At 40.3% G+C, this 15,708-nt stretch overlaps 1 pseudogene; it reads left to right on the top strand.

The window, feature by feature from the left end:
• LOC134623005 (collagen alpha-6(IV) chain-like) overlaps positions 1 to 15,708 on the top strand; it is a 42,940-nt pseudogene that overhangs the window by 10,002 nt on the left and 17,230 nt on the right.

Here is a 15,708-nt window from a genome sequence, read left to right on the forward strand (position 1 = left end):
AATAATCATATTCATGTGCATTCACAACCAAAAAGTCCCACAAAAACCAAGAAAAAATACAGTTCATACTTCGAAGTACACTTCAGATAACCTCATAATATCTATAGGAAACTCAGTAGTTACTGCATCCTCTTATTTTCTAACTCATGACAAAATATATATATTATTGTCAATACAGACACCCCTGCTGCACGGCATGATAGCCATCAGTCTTTGAACCTGTACAGTATGCTAAATTTAGATTAATCTTTTTTCTTCCACCCAGGGACCCAAAGGACGTTCAGGCATCCCAGGCTCACCGGGATACCCAGGATTCAAGGTAGAATCACTGTTCCTCTAAAGCAGATGTATAGTACAAGTCAGGGGTGTTTTCTTTCAACTGTGTTTTCCTATATCCTAATTATTATAAAGAGACATCAACATTTCTTACTAAAAAGAAGTTTTATATTATTTGTAATTAGTGAACCTGTGAATTTATAACACCACAATAAATCAGATCCACACGCCGTGGTGACCCCTTAGGCATAACGGGAACAGCTGAAAGGGCAAAGTTTGTATAAAGCTTCTCTGCTATTTCACCAGCAGATGGGGCTACTGTGCTCACATTGATGGTACCAATTTTTATTGCTCTATCTGTAAAATATACTACTCTTGTTACAGAGGTAATGACGACTTGTAAAAGCTTAATATTTTTTGTAAGGATATTTTTAATATAAAACATTAACAATAATTAAGTTGCCTAATCACAAATCTAAGTTCATTTATAAAGAGTACCCTAGCTTAGCAGTTACAGGTCATTTCATTAAACCCTTTTGACTTCTTGGTAACGCAAATATCTAATCAGTTGTATTTGGACATGTTGACATGGTCAGGATGACCTGCTGAGGTTCAAACAGAGCAAAGAATGAGGAAGAAAGGTGGGTGAAGATACCTCATTAATACCAAAGAAGAATGGCTTGGCTACTCTGAGCTGAGAAGAAGGCAGTAACTCAACAACCACTCATTACAGCCAGAAGAGCAAACGAGCATCAGTGAAAGCACAAAAATGTTAATATTACTCCGCCACAATGACACATTTTCAGATAGCACCCTCTGGGTTTTATGGTTAGCTAACTAAAAATGGTTACTTATCTATATGTTGGTTAAAGATTTAGAGAGATGATACCATCAATATTTCTGCTCTAACCTGTTTTTTGGGTACATCTTGTAGGGAGACCAGGGAGACCCCGGACCCCCAGGACCTAGCTCTTATGTTAATGGGGGTTATGCTATTCAAGGTAACATGAACACCTTGTGTTTTTTTACACGTGTTCCTGTGAACCACCTGCCCTTTAACCACCTCTTCTCTGATTGGTTGCAGGACCTCCAGGGGACTCGGGTTTACGTGGCTTTCCAGGACCCCGGGGTGACCAGGGACCTCCAGGCTTTCCAGGACCTCCCGGCCAACCAGGACCTGATCGTTTTGGTCCAGGTAATACACACAAATTCACACTGATCATGGAGGATTAACCACCATCAGTAATGATCTTTAGACAACAGAAGCTGTCTGTGCACACAGGTCTTCAAGGTCCTCCTGGGCCCAAAGGTGTAAAAGGAGAAGTGGGTGACCCCGGCTTACCACCCACTGGTTTTGAAGGTTTCCCAGGACTCCCTGGGGGCCCAGGACCCAGTGGCCTTCCTGGACCTCAAGGCCCTCCAGGTACATTTACACAAAAACAGCAGATAAAGCTCTGTGGTCCTTCCCTCTCAGGCAAGCAGAAGCAGAAACCGAATATTTTAAAGTACAGCTTTATTTTTATTTTCCTCCTAATTTTCTTATACATGTTTGAGCTTTGACTGTTGTGTAAGTCGTGCTCAGTTTCTGTTACTGTTGGGGTTACGGGGATTGAAGCTAAATATTTTTCAGTATATAAAAAATAGGTTTTTACATTTTAAACACAATAAAATTCAACTACTCTGTAGAAGTGAAAGACAAGAAATAGAAACACTTTCAAATATAACAGCTGACTGACTTTGCTGTCCTCCAAGGCACAAACGCTGACCCCTGCTACATCTATCCTGATACAGGTCAGTCCTACAGGTATCCCAAAGGCAGCCATATTTCTTTGAAACTCGCCAGCAACAATCACCCAAGTGAAATTCAAAACCGCAGACTCAACTTTCACAGGCAGCATCTAGCTGCCACAATGCTTTATTTTAATCACTTCTGTGCTGTGGAGGGAGCGGTTGTTAGTATAGAGTGTAGCCAGCTTCAGTCTTGGATATGAGAGGCTCTCTCTGCTGATCCAAGCTGCTTCTCTCATCTCTGGTGACAAGGTGTCGCCTGCTGTGAACGTAATTCACAGATCTCACGTGGACATTAACGCTTGCCAGCAAAAGATTTTTTTAATGACTGTTTATTTCTAAAACAAACACATGGAAACACAGGAAGAACCAGTCTGTGTGACATACTGGAAGGAAATCATTGTAAAAACATCCGAAGGTGGTTATAAGATGATTTCACTTGCATGGAAGATGACTGTGTTTGGGTATTTTCTTTGCCGGGGTAAGGCTCCGAACTGCAACAGGCTGTGCATGCTGCTTCTGGTGAGTAGCTCTTAGACATGACGGTCGATGTAAAATCACTGAAACGGTTCATGTTGTTTTGCATTTTAAGATGACAAAAAATAAGCCTCTCATCTTGCAACAGCAGCTTAAATCTTTTGTCAAATCTGGAAACCAAACAAAGCAAACTAACCTGATTTTAAACTGTGGCTTCAAGCCGCACTTCCGCTCTGCTGGCTTGAGTAACTATTTTCCGGTTATTGAAAGCATGGTTTCAAAAGGAGAAGCAATAAATCAGTTCAAGAAACTTAAACAAGTATAAAGTGTTTGTGTAAAATCTTAAAGTAACAATTTCTGACTTTTAAAGCTACTTTGCGGTTGGTGTAACCTCTAATGGGTGTAGCTTTGCGTGTGTGTTTGTGTTTGCAGGTGACTCTGAAGGACTACCAACTGCTCCCCCTGGAGACCCCGGGCTGCCTGGTCCCACAGGATTGCCAGGAAACATTGGTGCCAAAGGGTTTAGAGGTACACAGATATGCAGACTTCATGATATGAAATGATCTGTTTCTTGCAAAAATATATTTAAATCATAGCGTTTTTCAAAATGAGTCAAAATTGTTGTCGAGAAGTGAAGAGGTGAGTGAGGAGTTTACCCACACAGGAGCAGATGTAATAAATGAAAAGCAAGCTGCAAAATACAAATACGAAGCATCGGTATCCAAGGAAACTAAAACACAACTACTGGAAATCAAAGCAAAAGCGCTACAATCCATCCTGCAGGTGACCCTGGTGACTGCAGATGTTCTGGAGGAGACTTCTCGAGGTTAGTTGGACCACCTGGACGTCCAGGAACCAATGGCAGTCCTGGACTGCCTGGAGTGAAGGGTTTTCTTGGAGACCCCGGTGCACTAGGCTTCAGTGGTCTTCCAGGACCTGGTGTAAGCAAAACTCTGCCCTTGATATGACTTGAATGGGAGTTATTAATAATAATAATCATCATCGTCATCATCGTATTAATCATAATGATAAGTAATATAAATGCATGCATACCAGTTTCTGAAGTTTCAAATTTCTGTAACTCTGCAGGGTCCTCCTGGTCAGCGGGGCTTCCCCGGGCGTAAGGGAGAGAAGGGGACTCCATATTACCCCACCCTAAATCTGGGGTTGAAGGGAGTCATAGGAGATCCTGGACCCAGAGGACCTACAGGTGAAACAGGAAGTCCTGGAAGAGACGGACTGCCTGGCTTCCCTGGATTTCCCGGACCCCCAGTGAGTCCTTCGAAATACAGTTTACATATTAATTCATCTTCAGAAAGATTTTAATTTAATACGTTTTTAAAAAAGACGTCCAAATGAGGATCATTGTAAACTCATTTCCTCTTTCCTCTCATATATTTTCTGTCCTTTCATTTTCTTTTTTTCCCTTTCTACTTCTTTTGTTTTTCGTCTCTTGCTTCTTTCCTGTCTTTTCATCTCATTCCCTTATTTCCTTTCTTCTCCTGTATAATTTCTGTGCCTTTCTGTTCATCCCCTTTCTTCCCCCTTTTATTTTGTATTTTATCATCTCTTTCCTTCCTTTTTCTCTTTTTCTTCTTTTTATTTTCTTTTGTCTTCTGTTTTCTCTCCTGCTTTTTCATTATCCTTCTTTCATTTTACTCATATCATCTACCACTCACCTCCTTTGCTTTCCCTTTTTTGCTTTCTTTCCTTTCCTTTTCCCCTTCTTCTTGTCTTTCTCTTTCCTTTAATGGCCTATCCTTTTTCCTGTTTCCTTATTTTCCTTTCCCTCTTCCATTTCTTTCCTTTCCTTCCTTTCCTTTCCTTTCCTTTCCTCTCCTCTCCTCTCCTCTCCTCTCTAGGGTGATGCAGGCATCGGCTCAAGGGGAGAAAAAGGATTCCAAGGGTTTCCAGGTTCTAAGGGACGTCCTGGAGGCCCTGGTGAGCCGGGCATTGGCTATGATGGAGCACCCGGCTTGCGTGGAGACCCTGGAGAACCTGGTATACCTGGTTTGCCAGGGCCACCTGGTTCACCTGGAGAGAAAGGTAAATAATGGTGTTTTAGTGTGTGTCCGTGAGACAGAGAATGATATAAAATATGTGAATGTGTGTCATGCAGTCTTCTTCCACAGGGCGATATCCACACCACCTCATCCCATCACCGTCCATCCTCAGCATACAACAGTTATCATCCTCACATGCTAGATCATTATAAGACCTCTGTGAGGCAGCCTGTCCAGGACTTGAACAGAGCTTGTGGCTCTTGTTAGATTTCCTCTTCCACAGCAGCTTCCTGCTCTCCGTGTTTCCTCGGCTGCAGCAGCAAACGATTAACGAAATGATTAACGGTCTCCATTAATGTACTTACACACTTCACCTGCAGACAACAATCTATAAACTGCTTCCTTAATGGAATGATTGATGCTTAATGATGATGATGTATTTGCTGATTAAGCTAAAACGACTGTGTTTGTTTAGTCTCAGAACAGGTGAGAAGTTTGATGTTTGCCATGTCTGGCTTTTTACCCAAAAATCTGCTGCTAAACTAAATTTATGTAACCAAACCAAAACATCGTTTTTGTGTGTATTTACTTTTGCAAATGTGTTTTTTTTTTTACTAATCTTATATTAGCTTATCAACAGTCAGCTTCTAGCTACACTTTTCAGTTTTTCACTACAGCCACAATGAATATAAAATGATGGCGGCAGCAGACGCTCGCATCTTCCTGAGACTAAATGACACAAACCTTTTGGCAGCAGCTGGCCACTCATCTTCAGTATGAATGTGTGCTTTCATACCATGACGACTGATTAATTTTTGCTTTTAATATGAAGGTTATTGTCGCTGGCAGGAGTTAGGAGAGAACGAAGTGTTGGGATGCATCGCTGGCACACTGATGCCCCTCCTTCTTCTCTCTCCTCTCATGTTGACGGCAATAACCTGTTTTTGCCTGAACTGAATGAACTTATTGCTGATTTGCTGATACCTGTTGTGATGAAAACCCAACTCAATGGCTTTATTGGAGCATGCAAATCAACCTAACTGGCTTTGTATGCTGCCACCTTCTGCCTCTCCCTCTCTCTCTACCTGTCTTTATCTCCCCCATCCATCCATCCCCTCGTCTCTCTGACCTCCTTTGTGCATGTGTATCTATCCAGGTGAAAGCATCTGTGAAGGGCTTAATGACGCCCAAGAGGGACAGGGTGGGTAACTGATTCTTTTATCCACCAGCCAGGCTAGCGAGCCTTCGACAGAACATCTAGAGTTAGTTTCAGGCAGACGAGCAGCTGGTGGATGAATATGCTGCTGCTGTTTACAATGGAAGCAACCTGTTTGGTCTGTCTGATGGGTTTCAGAAAAAGAGCATTCCACATTCAATGAATGATGCTTCAATTGTATGACTTTTAAAAACTAGAGAAACTTTTTAGGCCAGTAAACCTCCCACGAACAGTTGGGTCCAAAGTTATTGTAATAGTGTGTAAAGGACTGTAAATGTCATAATTCATAAAGCTAAAATAGAGAGAAAAGAAGACATCGTATCAATGATGACCATTAAAAATATAACGATGGGTTTTGCTTTAGTCAAGCCTGTAGGACCTCGAAGATAGAAAAGGGAAAAATTACTCAGTATATTTAGGGAGACAAAATAGCTTGTGATCATAATCCAAACCTAAGCTTATAATCTGGTTAAACAAAAGTTGTTGTCTTTGTTCCCTAATTGCCAAGATTTGGGCATAAAAGAATGATTCTGATTGCTTGGGGTTATAGTGAGGCTTAGGTTTGGCACAGATGATGACTTAGATCTCAGAGGGTTAATGATGTGATAGCCTGGATGTAAGCCATTCATCAGCTTTGGGTTGCCAGGTTATGCATTTTCCTAAATAGCCCATGTTTATCCTTTTTTATCATTCTGCCCTTGTAATATTAGTAGACGGTTGGTAAACACCTAAGAAACTCCAGTGTTTCTGCAGCTCTGTCAAAAAGCATTGTGTCAAAGATATTTTTCACAGTCTGGGAGCTCAGACTATTGTTTGAGGTCTTATTACAGCTTATAAATGTTTCATAAGGGAAGTCTTTCTAGAAAAAGCCCCAGTCTCCTTTAATCATGGGAAACATAGTGCGCTCTGGTAACAACTGGCTAACTGTCAATCATTTGTTCATGACGAGGCCGATGGAAGCTTCTCGCTCCCTGCGTCTTCAGGGTTTCCACTCAGGCCCAGTCAGTCGATGATTGACTGTCGAGCTTCAGGGCTGTTTATACGCGCTCGGCTTCCAATCAAACCTGCTGAAATCTTGCGCATGTTTTCAAGCCATGCCTCTGCTAAATGCTTTTAATGAATGAATGAAATGAAACACAAAACCCGCACTGGATTTCTAATTCCCATTACCTTCTTAATATAATGAATTTGCTTCTAACTCCCTGCACAAAAAGTCTCTGTTGGCGTGAGTGGATGCGATAGACAATCGGCACCTCAACAAAACAATTACTGAATATAATTATCCAACATTTTACTGTGTCACTGTGTTTATATTGCAGTTATTTATAATAATACATTATCACATATGTCTAAAATGGTGTTAAAGTTGATGTTTCACTATACTGAAGATTTTGTTTGTATTTATTAACATGTGCTACATTGTGCTAATTCAACTCTTTGCCCTGATTTGATTAGTTGAAAAGAATACACAACTCTAAAACTGTGTTTATATATAAATAGGTATACATTTTTAGATGTGCTATTATGTGTCCAAGTGTTCACTCTAAATGTGTATCCAAGTGCTTGAGGTCTGAATGCTAACCTGTGTATGACTGCTACCAGGACAAACTCTGCCTTGCGTATTTACGGGTGAGGCCGGAGACCCAGGCGATTCCAGTTCCCCTGGGCAACCAGGTACGATTTAACAGATGTCTTATGGTGATTTTACAGCCTTAAAGCCTTAAACTCTATGACGATCACAGTTAGGCACAAACATACACACACACACCTTTACACCATATGTTCTCTGATTGGCTGCCTATCCCTCTCTATGACATCACGGATCCAAGAATAGATTAGTGTAGTTTACTTTTACACAAGTTGACCTCAACATTTCAAACTTTGCCCATGTTTAATGCACCAATCTACCAATGGAACAACAGGAAATGGAGAAAAGCATAATAGGTCCTCTTTGCATGCACTTTCACATTGTTCATGTTTAGATACAGGTGCAAATTGCATGATTTTACTTTGTGGCTCTAGGTTTTGTAGTTGATCTATTAAGATTCTCAATCAGTGTTTACAGAAATAAGATGAATATGTTCATTAATAATTTTATGAAACAACTTTGTCTGTATTACTACTTGTAATGTTGTTGTGACTATTGCTTACAAACTGGGGAAACAAATCATCAGAATCCGCTAAAAATAAGACATCAACTTGTGCCTCCTTGCCAGGTCCTAAAGGTAAAGCAGGGCTGCAAGGGCCCTCTGGACGTCCAGGGTTTGATGGCCCCAAAGGAGAAAGAGGAGACCCCGGCACCGGAGGCGTGCGTGGACCTGAAGGTAAAATTGCGTGGTGGGGTTTCTCTGTACTCATTGCGATCCAGACTGCAATAAGACATAACATGCAAAAGTCAAATAATTACAAATGAAACTCAAAGTTTTTTTTATTGTAATGTGAATTGAATTGTGTAATTCATTTAATTATCCTCTAATCGCTGATTTAAGCCTTCTTATAATGCTATTACACAGAGGTAGTGTCATGGCAGGGATAGCTGGTGTGTTTATGAATTGGACCCAAAAGCAGACACAAGATACAAAAAAATAGAAGAACGAGGCAAGGACATGAAGCTGAATGGGAACATGCAAAAATGTAACTGTGAAATAATCAAAACATGAAATGAAAATGAGTATGAGCATGAACATGAACCCGGACGGTTGGAAATTTTGACATGAAGACAACCAAACAGCCCGACACTCAACAGAGGAAGATGGGCGACTTAAATAGACAGAAGGGTAATGATGGAAGTTGAAACACCTGGGGAAACACAGCTGAAACAAATAAATATGACGCCACAGGGGAAGCAAAACTAAACACGCTGAACATGGAAACAAGACTTACAAAATAAAGCCGGAAACATAATGGAGCATAGACACGACAGCACAAGGGTGACAATTAGAACATGGATCAGAAGGGAGAGACTAATGCACTGGCATAAATGAAAGTAAAAACACAGAGGACGAGACCGACTACACAGAGGACAGGAAACGACTCATAAATCAGGAGACATTGATGGAACAAAAACTAGAATAAAACTCAACTAAACCCTAACTAAATAATAACACCAGAACTTAATATTATCTCAATCTTAACATTATAAAATCAAAAATACAAAATAAACTCAAAACACTGGGTCACAGATAGAATGGGTATTGATAAGATTTTCATGATTCCGATTCCATTTTCGATTCTGTTTAACAATTCGATTCTTTATTGAATCTCTTATCGATTCTTTTTTTAAAAAAAGGAGAACACTAAGGTCCAATAGCTTAGAACTTTGTTTTATATCTTCTCTTTGAACAAGATAGAAATTTAGGAGTAACATGGCCTTACAAACCCAACAGTGAGATCTTAAGAGATCCTTAAGAGATCCAGCCTATGGCTCTTCAATGGGGTGTCACAGGGTCCCCGGGGAAAAAAATTGTAAATGTAAAATAATAAAATAAATATTCTTCTGTAGCAATAACAAAGTATAACATAAATTATTCTGTAGCAATCACACAAGAATATCCAGTAATGTCCCTGCCTACAATTAAACACATTTACTTACCGAAAATGGAGGGCATCTGCTGTGGCAAATAGGTGCAAGTCACTGCTCGGTGACATTCGTCTATCCTGGCCTGAAAGGAGACGCTACCGGTAGACTGCAGCGACAATGCCAGCGAGCGCCAGCCAGACTCTGTCTCTCTCATCATGGTCACCTAAATGCAGCGCAGTAATGGCAGGTTTTGTAATAAGGCAGATCGCGCTAACATAATATGCACTGTTAGTTGATTATTTACCTGCCGCATTAACGGGAGAGGACGTGCAAACGTTACCGCTGCTGCTGGGTTGAGATTCACGAGCCCGGAGCGGAATTAAAAACACGACATTCATTTGAGGTTATCGCGTGTTTTGTGAGCAAATGCTTTTGCATATTCGTAGTGTTTCCTCCCTTAAATGAAATATCTACTTTGCAAGTATTGCAAGTTGCCCTGTTGTCATCCGTTCTCGTAAAGTATGACCAAACCTTTTAGCGTTTGAGCCGCCATGTTTCCTGCCAGGTAAATGACGCTCGGCAACGTGGTGACATCATTCGGGGCGACGGGAATCGATAAGGGAATCGTTTGCAAAAATAGCAAACAATTCCAAGAATTGAAACAGTGGGAACCGGTTCTCAACAAGAACCGGTTTTCGATACCCATCCCTAGTCACAGACCCAGCTCCTGACAGGTTTTTTCTTTTGCTTCTAGTGCTGCATTTATGATTAGGCAGTTACTGGAGGCTGTGCCATAAACAAAATGACATGTTTAAAACATGTCAATAAACATGTTAAAAAGTAATTAATTGTGGCGATCTTGAAATGTTCGCGTTGCAGGGGCCACGTCTACAACCATGGCCTATAACCATGCGCATGGGCAGGTGATGTCTTCAAAGCAAGTTAAATGGCGTTAAAATGGCAAAAAGACAGTCAGTCTGCTATCACTTTGTGATTAAACAGGATCAAGTGGTAATTACATGCAATCTGTTTGTGATAGCAGACTGATTAACTGGGACAAATTGTCAAAGAATCTGTTCACATAAACTGCTTACATTCAGAGTGCACCCAGAACTTCATCTGAAATCAAAAATTCTGAATTTCCCCCACATTCAGTCTATCGATATTTAATCTTTAACCTTGATCTTTGGTGGTTTTCTGTCTCACGTTCCACCTTGGTTGGTTACAACTTCCTGTCACAGAGAGAGTGATAGAGAGGGTGCTTCCAACTTCACTGTTGTGCATTTTAATGCGTTACTCGGGATGTCATTCCCTGCAGGTTTCACTGGACCCAGAGGGGATCCTGGTATTCCAGGTATCCCAGGGCAGAGTTTTGAGGGGCCCAGGGGTAAGGACGGTGTCCCAGGCTGTCCTGGAGCCAAGGGCCAGCCTGGAGAGTTGCTAGGAGCTACACCTGGATTTCCTGGTCAGAACGGTTTACCAGGAATTCCTGGAGACAAGGGCCAGCCGGGAACACCTGGAGGACCCGGAATTCCTGGTGGGTAGCAGGATTTAAGTCAGTTACCTATTTTAATAAAACCAAATAAAAACATAGTATTCGACAGGTGTCCTGAAATAACAAATGTCAGCTGATTTAGCATTCAAATGCTTCTGCAAGCAACACTTTGTAAACAAAGTCTGTTCTTGAAGGGTTTGATGGACGTCCTGGTGATCCTGGTCGAAAAGGAGAACGCGGAGTTGACGGTACTCCTGGTAATCCTGGCCCTTCTGGGCTTCCAGGTGACCCAGATGGTGGCATTCCTGGTCCACCTGGCCCTGATGGTAGCAAGGGTCTGAGAGGACCACCAGGTGAGAGAAAAAAATGATTTGGGGGTTTTGTTATATTTTTTGCACATTTTACACTCGAATTTGTACCTTTTCTGAGATTCTTAGTGTGAATTATTGCAAAAGAAGGTGAAATATGACTTTGTTTTGATCTCTACTGAAATCCTTCACCTCTCATCCCTGCACCAGCTCTGGTTCATTCCTCTTTTTTCACATCGTTCTTTCACAGTCATCCATCATCACAGTTGCCCGTTTGAATCGTGTTGTTGTTTATCAAACACTGCATCACCCACGAGAATGTCTTCTCCCTCTTTTTTTTGTATTGTATTTTTCCATGTTCTTCCTCCTTGTCACTTTCATCCTTTTTCCCAACACCACCACCACCATCATCATCTCCATCCATCCTCTCATCCCTCCGTCCTTTTTTTGTTGGTGTTGGGTCACTCGTTATAGGCTGCCCAGGTGAGACACTCTTTCCCTCGTCCCGTTGTCCATCTCTCCTCCCTCCCAGCCGCGCCACCCTTGGCTTGCATTTCCTCCATCCTCTTGCTGTTGGTGTATTAGAACAAACACTTGAACTGCTGCCTTCATTTCTCATCTGCGCTGCACACAAATGTCCATCTCCACAGTGCAGTCGTGGAGTCTCGTATGGGGTGTAACACCACTTCTCTGGAAAAAAAAGATGGTAAAGGAAATAAATGGGCAAATTAATATGAAGGTGAATGACTACGAGGCAAAATAAAACATCAATGCCTATATTATTTATTATTTTCAAATTATTTTTGATTAATTGAATCGCATATTAATTAATTAATTAACTTTATTTTATTTTTGCTTTTTATTTATTTTTGTCTTTTGGGAGGGGGTGGAGCAGTTTACCTCCTCCAAATATAGTGTTACCTCATTATCTAAGAGAAGGATGACTTTTGCCTATGTTTGATGAGGTGCTTCATCAAAATCGTGCCATGTGACTGTGTTTGCATCAGTAACTATTAAGTACATAAAACTATGATGCTAGAAGGAAATGACATCATCACACCCCACAGAAAGACTGAACCAGATGGATATTTTGTAACAGTTCTGTAAATAAAGCATTTCCGCAGGAAATGTGAAAGCCACTGTTTGCTGTTCTTACTTGCAGAAATGACTAACCTCATTGTGAACTAAGTGTTTCTGTCTAATCAGTTCCAGATGTGTTTGATGAATTAACTGTAACAGGTTTGTGTGAAAATTGAAGATTTGGGGGCAAACGCTGTTTAACTCAAAGCTAGAAGCTTTTTATTTTACACTCTTAAAAGGACTTCTTATTTTCAGCACATCCTTGCATTGATCAAAAAGTGATAAGCTGCAACTTTGCAGCACAGATGTGCTGAAAATGGGTTCATTTTCTAAGAATGTAAACAGTAGCAGTTAGTGTGCTTTAGATGGCTTAACCTTGCTAGTCTGTGTGGAATTATCATTGCATTAATTATCATTTCATCAAAGTGTTTATTGAAGCTGCTGGCATTATGTTATAATTTATATTATAGGGGTTATCATAATCAAATATTAACATGTTTATTACAGGTGCAGTTATAACTACTTTAAAATGATTGAGTAAAATATATATGTATCATAACTCATATGCTGAGTATATTGGTACAGCAAAATAGTAGCTGAGCAAAGGCCTGAATGTATTCAGCTTCTTGTGGTATTTGAGTTTGCCTAGTTACAGGTGACGGAAGGATGTCCAGTCCAGGGTGACCTCAAAGGCCTTAGATCATCACCATATTCGGAAGAGTATGCCACAAGGAGGAACTTCTGTGTTTGCATTTAATTCTTAAAATACATGAATGTTCTGTACATGCAAATTATGTGCTTGTAAACGCAAGAGGGGGCGTTACAATACCCTGATGTTATAAAAGCAATCTAGAGTGTATTTTGGGTAGAGATGTACAACTGTTTTGCAGTTTGCACCTCTCCACGCAGCGTGCATTCATTAAAATCAATTGTTTGAACGACCTCTTCTGGACTATCATTGTTTTGCTCTCATCCTCAATTTCTGAACCCGTAACATTTGGTGCATTGGCCGGGGTTGAGGGAGAAAGTTGGAGAATGAGACTGAGAGTGTCCAAGGTGCTCAAACAGGCAGACACGAGTCAGTGGTCGAAGTGAGTGGACATAAGCCGGCTTATTTAAAGGTAAGGCACTACCTGTTGAATTATTTCCAAACAGTGCTGAATTGGATCTGAAAACAAATTGAAAGTCTACTCACTGAAAATTACTGGTAAAGGTCTGTTTTGATTTTGGTGAAAATCTCATGAGAATTGAAGTTGAAGTAATGATAATGTAACGTTAAGTGACAGTACTGATTAAAGGAAATGCAGTTGGACTGCTAAGGAAAGAGAATTTAAAGTAGTTGGACTACTAAATAGGAATAGGTAAAAGTAACGGAAATAGGAAAAGGACAAGTTAAAAGTAGTTGGACTACTGAATTTAGGATATAGGTCATTTGAAATCTGTATATGGTCATACAGCTATAATTGAATATAAAGCTGGGCTTGGACATCAATAAAGTTGGTTTGGTGGTTTCATAGGGTGTCTTTAAAATAGATGTAAATTTCTATAGAACGGAACTGTGGGAAGTTCTAAGAAAGTGCATTGTTCGGAGGTGACGCTCCAAATTTCTTGGTGACGATCAAGATCTTCCGTTGGACGGGATAGTTCGATTGGCAATCGTGGACAACTGGGGACGGTCCAAAATAGCTACTGATTGGATCAGTTGACCGTTTGGAACGGTGTTTGCACTTTTTTTGGGCGATAAAGCTTGGAGCTTGGGCGTTGGACGCTTTTAAATTTACTTAGGATATTTAGGGATTAGAGCAGATACAGTTTGGAACTGAGACTGTCATTGATGATCAAAAACTTAGAGTTTTTCCCTTGGAGGGTTAATTCAAATTTTGTCTAAATTATGTAGGTTGTGCAATTTAAGGCCTTGTAAATATTATTTAATTTATCAGACGTCTCTGTGTTATAATTTCTAGGTTTGTATATAGGCTCTGTCTGCCACGGGCACTGCAGCAGGCTGGTTATTTTGAGAGTGTGTCTGTGTCTATGTAAATGAGATGCCTGTGACTTATTTAGAGTGACATTTCCTGTTTACTAATGAGTGGCTAATGACTGACTGCAGAGCCTGGGTGAAGGACGACGTATATTGGTGTTTTAAGGGAAGAATTGCTTTTATTTCTACTTTGTTGGCATTACAGTTGTTAAATACGATGACTACTTTATGATACATGTCTGTCTCATTTTGCATGTGTGCGAGTGGCTTTCAAATGTAGTTTTGTAATGTAACCTGTACACTCCATGGAGGAAACAGACCATGGAGTTTTGGAAGAAGATAGCAGAGATATGACTGGCTTTACGTTTAGTCTTGTGTTGACTCCAATAACGGATGGTCAGACAGGGCTGGTTGAAACAGAGGTGCGTGTTTGCTGTGAAATAGGGGCCACTGATCATGACTCAAAACACAAAGGCTGTGAGATTAAAAATTACTGTGAGTAACGGTTTGACTTTTGAATAGGGAAATAATATGCTTACTTTTGGGTCTATGAAGACATTTGACCTTGAGTGATGTTATGAGAGGTTGAGTTTATTTTTCTGTTTAAAAACACATAAGTATATGCACTTAGTACACCCACTCAAGAAATGATTGTGTGACTGATGCTACAAAACTGACCTAAAGAATGGTGATGTGTGTGGAGAAGTGTTAGTTGTCCTGGTGTGTGAAAGAGCGCTATTAAAATGTGTGTGAGTGAAATGAAGGCATATTTAGTAGAATTACTGATTATTTGTAGACTGAAATTAAAAGGAAGTCTCTGCAGAAGCTGTAGAAACAGGAAACCGTGTGTGTGTCTGGGACAGGAAATGCATGCCCATAAAAGGGAAGCTCACGGTGACAAGGGTACACCCAGAGTAGAGAGGAGAGAGTTTTAGCAATAAAGACTGTGGGGTTTTAGTTTTCCAGTTATGTGTGTGCGGTGAGGATGGTTAGAGGGTTGAAGTGTTGTGATTAAATTTGCTGAATTTGCTGATTTATTATAGCATGCATGTAGAATACTCTTAGGGAAGCGTATTTTGACTGATCTGCACGGGGGGAAGTTCTGTATCAAATAGTAAATAAATACTAATAACACTAGGGAGATTTATAGGAGAATGAGTGAAAAAGTGGAAGTCTGAGAGAAAAGGCAGTGTGTGTGAGACGATTATGAAAGGATTGTGTGAATGAAGAAAAAACTGATAAATGCAAAATTAGTATACTTAAAAGTGTGTGAGAAGAGGGTGTATTATTTTAGATCAAGACTTAGTAAAACCACATAGACAGACGAGTTAAAATTCTGAGAAGATGAAGCGAGTGCATGTTTAAGTAAAAGTAATAAAAAGACATTAATTACAGGTTTTAGAAAAAGGACATACCGAGAGAAATAAATACATGAACTGATAATTACATTAATGAATTGAAAACGCATGTACACAAACTGTTACAGGTGAAATTGTTGTTGGAAAGTTAATACACACATGAAATACAGAACGCAGTTTACACTCCTTTAATTTACAGAACCAGT

This window comes from Pelmatolapia mariae, linkage group LG3_W (genome assembly GCF_036321145.2).
Source record: "Pelmatolapia mariae isolate MD_Pm_ZW linkage group LG3_W, Pm_UMD_F_2, whole genome shotgun sequence".
Classification (NCBI taxonomy): domain Eukaryota; kingdom Metazoa; phylum Chordata; class Actinopteri; order Cichliformes; family Cichlidae; genus Pelmatolapia; species Pelmatolapia mariae.